We start from the raw sequence: 8,934 nt of genomic DNA, 5'->3' as shown, positions 1-8,934 counted from the left end.
ATTGGGAAAAAGAATATGGGAGGAATTACTTTCCCCAACTTTAAACTTTACTACAAAGCAATAGTTATCAAAACAGCATGGTATTGGAATAAAGACAGGCCCTCAGATCAGTGGAATAAGCTTGAATACTCAGAGAATGTTCCCCAGACATACAATCATCTAATTTTTGATAAAGGAGCAAAAAATCCTAAATGGAACAAAGAAAGCCTCTTCAACAAGTGGTGTTGGCAAAACTGGGTAGCCACTTGCAAAAAATTGAACTTAGACCCCCAGCTAACATCATGTACGAAGGTAAAATCCAAATGGATTAAAGACCTCGATATCAGCCCCAAAACCATAAGATATATAGAACAATACGTAGGTAAAACACTCCAGGACATTGAGGCTAAAGGCATCTTCAAGGAAGAAACTGCACTCTCCAAGCAAGTGAAAGCAGAAATTAACAGATGGGAATATATTAAGCTGAGAAGCTTCTGCACCTCAAAGGAAATAGTGCCCAAGATACAAGAGCCACCCACTGAGTGGGAGAAACTATTCACCCAATACCCATCAGATAAGGGGCTAATCTCCAAAATATACAAGGCACTGACAGAACTTTACAAGAAAAAAACATCTAATCCCATCAAAAAATGGGGAGAAGAAATGAACAGACACTTTGACAAAGAAGAATTACACATGGCCAAAAGACACATGAAAAAGTGCTCCACATCACTAATCATCAGGAGATGCAAATCAAAACAACGATGAGATACCACCTCACACCACAGAGAATGGCACACATCACAAAGAATGAGAATAAACAGTGTTGGCGGGGATGTGGGGAGAAAGGAACTCTTATCCACTGCTGGTGGGAATGCCGTCTAGTTCAACCTTTATGGAAAGCGATATGGAGATTCCTCCAAAAACTGGAAATCGAGCTCCCATACGATCCAGCTATACCACTCCTAGGAATATACCCTAGGAACACAAAAATACAATACAAAAACCCCTTCCTTACACCTATATTCATTGCAGCACTATTTACCATAGCAAGACTCTGGAAACAACCAAGATGCCCTTCAACAGACGAATGGCTAAAGAAACTGTGGTACATATACACAATGGAATATTATGCAGCTGTCAGGAGAGATGAAGTCATGAAATTTTCCTATACATGGATGTACACGAAATCTATTATGCTGAGTGAAATAAGTCAGAGAGAGAGAGAAAAACGCAGAATGGTCTCACACATTTATGGGTTTTAAGAAAAATGAAAGACATTCTTACTTTCACTTTTAAGAATAAATTGAAAAATAGGCCAGAGTGATAGTTCAACAGTAGGGCATTTGCCTTTCACGTGACTGATTCAGGACAGACCTTGGTTTGATCCCTGGTTTCCATATGGTCCCTAAGCCAGGAGTGATTTCTGAGTGCATAGCCACGAGTAACCCCTGAGCATCACCAGGTGTGGCCCAAAAATTAACAAACAAAAAGAGTGAGTTGAAAAATTATTTGTTCTTAGAAGAACTCCTGTATACTAATTAGATTTATATGTTTGTAGAAAGATATATACATATTTGAGGTAACATTTGTTTAATTATATTGACCTTATTATCTATCACTATCAATAGGGAATTGTATAATTTTCTCTTTTCAATTTTTTTATTAATTGAGATTCTATGATTTCCAATGCTGTTGACTACATGCATTAATATTGCTATATTGCATATAATTCCAACACCATTCCTATCACTACTCTATTTATTACCTTTACCCAAGAGGGTAGTCTCAGTAGCTGTAAGAAAGTATTTTGACAATATTTCAAAGACATTTTTGGAAGTTAAAAATTTAACTAATTTACCTTCAAAGATATTGTTGTTGTTTTGTAGGTAAATAGCTTTTATATCTAAAATCATCATGTATATAAACAGATGGATACATGGACGAATATGACTCACTTTGTCTTCTTGGGCCTTACACAAAATGCAAAGGAGCAGAAAGTCCTCTTTGTTCTGTTTTTGCTCTTCTACATTTTTACTTTGGAGGTTAATCTGATCATTGTTGTGACTATAGCTGTCAGTAAGAGCCTGGATTCTCCAATGTACTTTTTTCTGGCATGTTTATCATTTGTGGATGCAATTTATTTCTCCTCTAGTCCCCCTAAATTTATTTCAAATCTATTCTTTGAAAAAATACTAAATCCTTCAAATTTTGTATGGTTCAGTTCTTTATAGGGCACTTTTTTGGTGGGTGAGGTCTTTATTCTGTTGGCAATGGCCTATGTAACTATCTGTAAGCCATTGCATTACTTGGTTATCATGAGACAGTGGGTATTTGTGGTGTTGTTGAGAATGTAGTGGATTTGGAGGTTTTCTTTACTGAGCAATTCAACTTAGCACAATTTATGGACCTCCGTTCTGTGGCCCCACTGTCATTGATCACTTCATTTGTGATATATATCCATTATTGAAGCTCATCTGTTCAGACACCTATGTCATTGGTATCTTAGTGGTGGCCAATGAAGGACTCATCTGAAGTATTGTATTCTTGCTCTTACTCATTTCTTATGTTATTATCTTACACTCTCTAAAGAAGTTGAGTCAGGAAGGAAGGCGGAAAGCCCTCCAGACCTGTGGTTCCCGTATCATTGTGGTTGTTCTCTTATTTGTTCCATGTATTTTTATGTATGTGAAGCCTGCTAAGACCTTCCCAACTGGTAAATCATTGAGTGTATTTTATACAGTCATAATGCCCATATTGAATCCTTTAATTTGCACTCTGACAAATTCATAGATGACAAATGCTATGAAGAAACTCTGGAGCAGAATTGTATCTCTTGGTAAATAATCTTTATATTAACTAGGAAAGGACTCTTTTTGGGAGCATACACAGAGATTATCAGAAATCACTTCTGTCTCTGCACTCAGGAATAACTATTGATGGCCTCAGTGGACCATATGGAATACCAGAGATCGAACCTGGGTTGGCATCATGCAAGGCAAGCACCTTACATGTTGTACTATTTCTCTGGTATTGGAACACAATTGTTTGACTTTAGATCTTACCTCCTTAGAGTTCAAGTGTCTTCAAATTTATTTACATGTACCTTTGTTTTATAGCATATATAATAATTGTAAGTAATTAAGCATATTATTGCTATATTAATAAGATTTCCTGTCAGAATGCACTTCCATATTACCATGAGTAATGCACCATGAGGATTCTAATGCATGTATAGGAGTCAAAAAATAAATAAAAATTTTATAATAATGAGCATTTTTAGTCAGTTTATGCACTTATTTACATTGTCTTGTGACTGCTTTTCTTATACTAGCCATAGTCTTTAATTTTTGTTCTTTATATTTATTGTTAAAATTTAATTATGCAAACTTTATAGCAATTTATGTTGTACTACATATTTACTATTATATCTAATAGAATAAAAATGCATATTAAAAGAAAAATTATGCATAATTTTAAATGAAAAAAGATTTTTATTTTATCCTTAGTGTTTCCAATATTCTCCAAAGTGGTCACCCAGTCTATTCTGAAGATTATTCACATATTAATCTTTGAAAATACTTATTTACGTTTAGCTATTCGTATTTATGTTTTACTAGTATTTATGTTTTACTAGTCAATATGGTGATATTTCTGAGTCTCTACTGGGCTAATTCTAGTATCAGTGAACTTAGTTTTTTTATTTCTGATCTTCCTTTGTGACATATAATTTAGAGTTGATATATGTCTTTTGCATATATGTCATTATAAGCAGCTCACAGACTATTAGGCTTAGTGAAATGAGCCAAAGGGAGAGAAATAGACATAGAATAGTATCACTCATCTGAAGGATATAAGAAAAATAAAAGACAATATGGTAATAATATCCAGAGACAATAGAGCTGAACACTGGAGGACCAGCTCATGACATGAACCTTGCCACAAAGAGCGATGAGTGCTGTTAGAGCACTAACCATACTGACGACATGACAATGATAGTGCAGGAGAGAGGCAGAATGCCTGTCTGAGAGACAGGCCAGGGGATTAGGGTAGGTATGGGAAATGGGGGAACATTGATAGTAGGAATATTGCACTGGTGAAAATGATATTAATTTTATGATTGAAACCCATGTATGAAAAAATTTTTGTAATCACGGTGTTTAAATAAAGAAATAATTAAAATTAAAAGGAAAAATACAGTTCATAGCAGCAGAATTAATTTCTTGGCCAGAAATATATTAGGAATTGTGTATGTGTGTGGGTATGAAGAATCAAATGGAGAATTTCATTTATTCTACTACTGAAGTTAGATCCCTGGCCCAAGGACATGTTTTGATTGCATAAATGAAATATTAGACCAATATATTTCAATTGTTGTTCTTTTGGTTTATAGGTAAACTATTTATAACATCTTTTTTTTTTTTTTTGGTTTTTGGGCCACACCCGGTAACGCTCAGGGGTTAGTCCTGGCTATGCGCTCAGAAGTTGCTCCTGGCTTGGGGGACCATATGGGACACCGGGGGATCGAACCGCGGTCCGTCCAAGGCTAGCGCAGGCAAGGCAGGCGCACCTTACCTTTAGCGCCACCACCCGGCCCCCTATTTATAACATCTTAACTCAGCACTTGTAAGGGATAGATGGAACCTGGGTAATGGAAGCTAGAAACAACGTGACTCATTTTGTTCTCTTGGGCCTCATACAAAATCCAAAGGAGTAGAAAGTCCTTTTTGTTTTTTCTTGCTCCTCTATAGTTTGACCATGGTGGGAAACCTGCTCATTGTTATGACTGTCATTTTTAGTAAGATCTTGGGCACACCAATGTACTTTTTTCTTGCTAGCTTATCACTTATGAACGTCACTTATTCCACATCTATATCTCCCAAGTTGATTACAAACTTGTTCTTTGAGGAAAAAACCATATCCTTCCAATCTTGTATGATCCAGTTCTTTTATTGTGTGTGTGTGTGTGGGGGGGGGGTTTACACCTGGCAGCTCTCAGGGGTCACTCCTGGCTCCACGCTCAGAAATTGGTCCTGGCAGGCTCAGAGGACCATACGGGATGTTTTCGAACCACAGTCCTTCTGCACTCAAGGCAAATGCCCCACCTCCATGCTATCTCTCCGGCCCCTGATCCGGTTCTTTACAGAGCACTTCTTTGGTGGATCAGAGGTCTTCTTCCTTCTGTTGGTGATGGCCTATGACTGCTATGTGGCCATCTGTAAGCCTTTGCATTACTTGATTATCATGAGGCAATGGGTATGTGTGGTGTTGCTGATAGTGTCCTGGTTTGGTGCATCAAAGCACTCAATAATTCAGCTCAGCACTATTTACGGACTTCCATTTTGTGGCTCCAACATTATAGACCATTTTTTCTGTGATATGTACCCCTTATTGAAACTTGTCTGTACTGATACCTATGTCATTTGTCTCTTGGTTGCGACCAATGGAGAAGTCATCTGCTCTATTGTGTTTTTTCTCTTGCTTATCTCTTATGTAGTCATCTTGCACTCTCTAAAGAACCTGAGTCAGGAATAGAGGCGGTAAGCATTCCAGACCTGTGTTTCACACATCACAGTGGTTGTTCTCTTCTTTGCTCCTTGCATTTTCGTGTATGAAAGACCAGCTAAGACCTTCCCAGTTGACAAATCATTGAGTGCATTGTATACAGTCATAACACCCATGTTGAACTCTTTAATTTACATCCTGAGAAATTCAGAGATGACAAATGCAATGAAGAAATTCTGGAAAATAAAAGTAAATTTATGTAGTCAATAGGTCCACCAAGAAGTAACTTATTTGATATTAGGCTTGATCCTTTCAGTGCATAAATCTTCTTAAATACTATGCAGAATTTTTTCTTTTAGAAAAATTTAAGTGGAATAATATTATTGCTATTAAAATATTTTCCCTCTCTCTTTGAATATAAAGTTTATAAGATGTGTATGATTACATCCAGAAATGTCTAATACCTACAGGCTTACAGATCTTTTTAAATTAAATTAGTGCGGACATTTTTATACAGTTATACTAATTTTAATTACTTGATATATGTAGTAGACAGCTATATTTTTTTCATTACTTTAAAAGTTATTTGCATAACATTTTTCAAATATGCTATAATTATTATTAACTATAGCCGCCATGCTGTACAATATATCACCAGGATTTAATGATTATATAACTTCTATTTGCACTTTAAGCCCTTGTACTCATTTTATTTCACCCAGCCCTTCATTAGCATGTCCTCCATTTTGTAAGCACCAGTCAGTCCTCTGTGTCTAAAAGCTTGTTTTATTTGTTTGGTTTTAGGTTATAAATATAAGTGAGATACTAAGCATTTGTCTGTCTGCCTTATTTAAATTAACATAATGTCCTCAAGATTAATTCATGTCAAAGAAAATGTCAGTATTTCATTATATCTAAACAAATAAATACACCCAATGTATAAGTAATTTTCTAACATACTTCATTGAGATATTTGGTATATTATGGTGGTCTGCAATTAAGCCAACTATATTTCAGAGCTGTAATGGTATATTTATTAGGCTAAAGTTTATAGCTGTATTATGTATCTCCTACTGAGAAGACTAATCTGAACACTAGAAAGAATTTTTATAAACTAATAAATTGGAAAAATTTACAGCCTCCATGGACATTATTGATGCTTTGTATCCAGGTTATTTTTTCTATTTTTTTTACCTACTTTTGTTTTTGTTCTCTTGTTTTTGGGTCAAACCCGGCAGTGCTCAGGGGTTACTTCTGGCTCTACGCTCAGAAATCGCTCTTGGCAGGCTCAGGGGACCATATAGGATGCCGGGATTCGAACCACTGACCTTCTACATGAGAGGCAAACACCTTACCTCCATGCTATATCTCCAGCCCCCAGGTTTTTTTTTTTTCTAATTTATCCTATGTCTCCAAGTTCTTGGCAGTGATCAAATTTGTGTGTTTTATATAAGTGGTCAATTGCAATATAAAATTATTTATTGTAACTTATTAGTGAATTGAAATAAACAATCATTATATAATTTCATACCAGTAGAGAAGATATATACATATATACATACATATATATATATATATATCAAAAATACATGAAAAATCTTTGTTGGTTGGGATGTGGAGTAAAAGAAATTCTCAAGTCCCTTTTCAGTGGTTCAAGGTCAGTTGGTTTCAAATTTAAAGTCAAAAAAGAGGGGGTCAGAGTAGAAATATAAAATAAAGGGAGACTAATGTAATTACCAATTACTTATGTAATGCCAAATAATGATGTGATTAATGATATGATTAAGAGCAAGTTCTGGAGGAAGACTTTCTGAGTTTGAATGAAACTTAGAAACAGTTTAAACTACCTATCCTACATTTTCTTTATTTGTAAAATATTAGTAATGACTATACTGGGATGCATGAATGAATTAATTTTGTGGTATGATTGCAACAGTAACTCATCTAGTCATTTCTTTTCATATATAAAGGGAAATATTCACCAATTCATATTTGGAATGATGTTTCTTGACAGCCCTACACACTTCAGCCTCTGTTATTTTTTCTTGAGATAGAACTTCTTTCTGTTCTTCAAATCTTTGTGGCTCCTGCCCTGTCTTTTACTTCATAGGAGATGATGATGCTTTCACAGCAGGCAATCATTGTTTCATGTCTTTTTCTCCCATTCAGTCTACTTAGCTGTTTGTTGCCTTTTAGGTTCATTATTTGGTAGCTTCTAGAATTCCTGCAAGCATCAGTGTTTCAGTCATGGTCAAAACTTTTGGAATTCTGAAATCAGCAGGGTTATGTTTGTATTTATCTGCCTTTTAATATGACATTGTACTCATATTCCAAATTCAGAGACTGATTTAATCTCAACTCTTAACTCTAATGAAATTATAGCACTTTCCTCTAGATATATTTTAAGTCTTCATTGAGATAATGTATCTAAGTATTCAGATCAATGGCTGGTGCTTAGTGGGGCTGAGTTAATGCCTATAATTGATTCTATGTATTTTATCTTCATGGGATAAATGATAAAATTTACTGGGTATTATATATATTTATTATTTAATATTATGTTAGAAGACATGAATGACTTCTAGAAGTAAAGCAACAAAAATTAAAAGCGAGATGAACTATGCATAATTTAATTTAAAATTGAATTTCATAAATTAACATTATAGTAAGAAATTTTATATGTAGATTTATAGAGAAAAAATATATTAATTATTGCTGGAAAGTTATTATACCAGATAGAGTATTTGTCTTGCAGGCTGCCAATTCTGATTTTATTCCTGACACCCCATAAGGATATTAAGCATCTCCAGAAGTCATTCATGAGTGTAGAAACATAAGTAAGTGCTGAGTATTTCTGGGTATGGCCCCAAAATTAAACCCAACATGCAGATTATTTAAAAATAAGACTTATACAAATGGTATACTTTTTGTACTACAATTTTGCAAATACTATAAAATTATTATTTATTTCTTAAAATCTTTATTTAAGCACAATGATTACAAGCATGATTGTAGTTGGGTTTCAGTTATAAAGAGAACACCGCCTTTACCAGTGCAAGATTCCCACCACCAATGCCCCCCTTCCTCCCAACCACTGCTGTATTTAAGACAGACATTCTACTTCTCTCACTCATTAAGATTGTCATGTCTCACTACTCTGTGGTGTGCTTCTTAATGTGAGCCAGTCCTTCTGGCCCTCATCTCTATTGTCTGTGGTCATTATTACAATAATGTCCTTAATTTTTCTTAAAATCCATAGATGAGTGAGACTATTCTGTGTCAATCTCTCTCCCTCTGATTTATTTCACTCAGCATAATAGATTCCATGTACATCCATGTATAGAAGAATTTTATGACTTAATTTCTCCTGACTGCTGCATAATATTCCATTGTGTATATGTACCACAGTTTCATTAGTCATTCATCTGTTTGAAGGGCATCTTGGTTGTT

General features: G+C 35.0%; 2 pseudogenes; both read left to right on the top strand.

Moving 5' to 3' along the window:
* Positions 1–1,910: 1,910 nt before the first annotated feature.
* LOC126017813 (olfactory receptor 4A47-like) lies at positions 1,911–2,826 on the top strand (annotated as a pseudogene).
* A 1,804-nt stretch (positions 2,827–4,630) lies between these two features.
* On the top strand, positions 4,631–5,754 carry LOC126017815 (olfactory receptor 4A47-like; annotated as a pseudogene).
* Positions 5,755–8,934: the final 3,180 nt, after the last annotated feature.

Source organism: Suncus etruscus, chromosome 9 (assembly GCF_024139225.1).
Source record: "Suncus etruscus isolate mSunEtr1 chromosome 9, mSunEtr1.pri.cur, whole genome shotgun sequence".
Classification (NCBI taxonomy): Eukaryota; Metazoa; Chordata; class Mammalia; order Eulipotyphla; family Soricidae; genus Suncus; species Suncus etruscus.
This window is presented reverse-complemented; position numbering and strand designations above follow the sequence as displayed.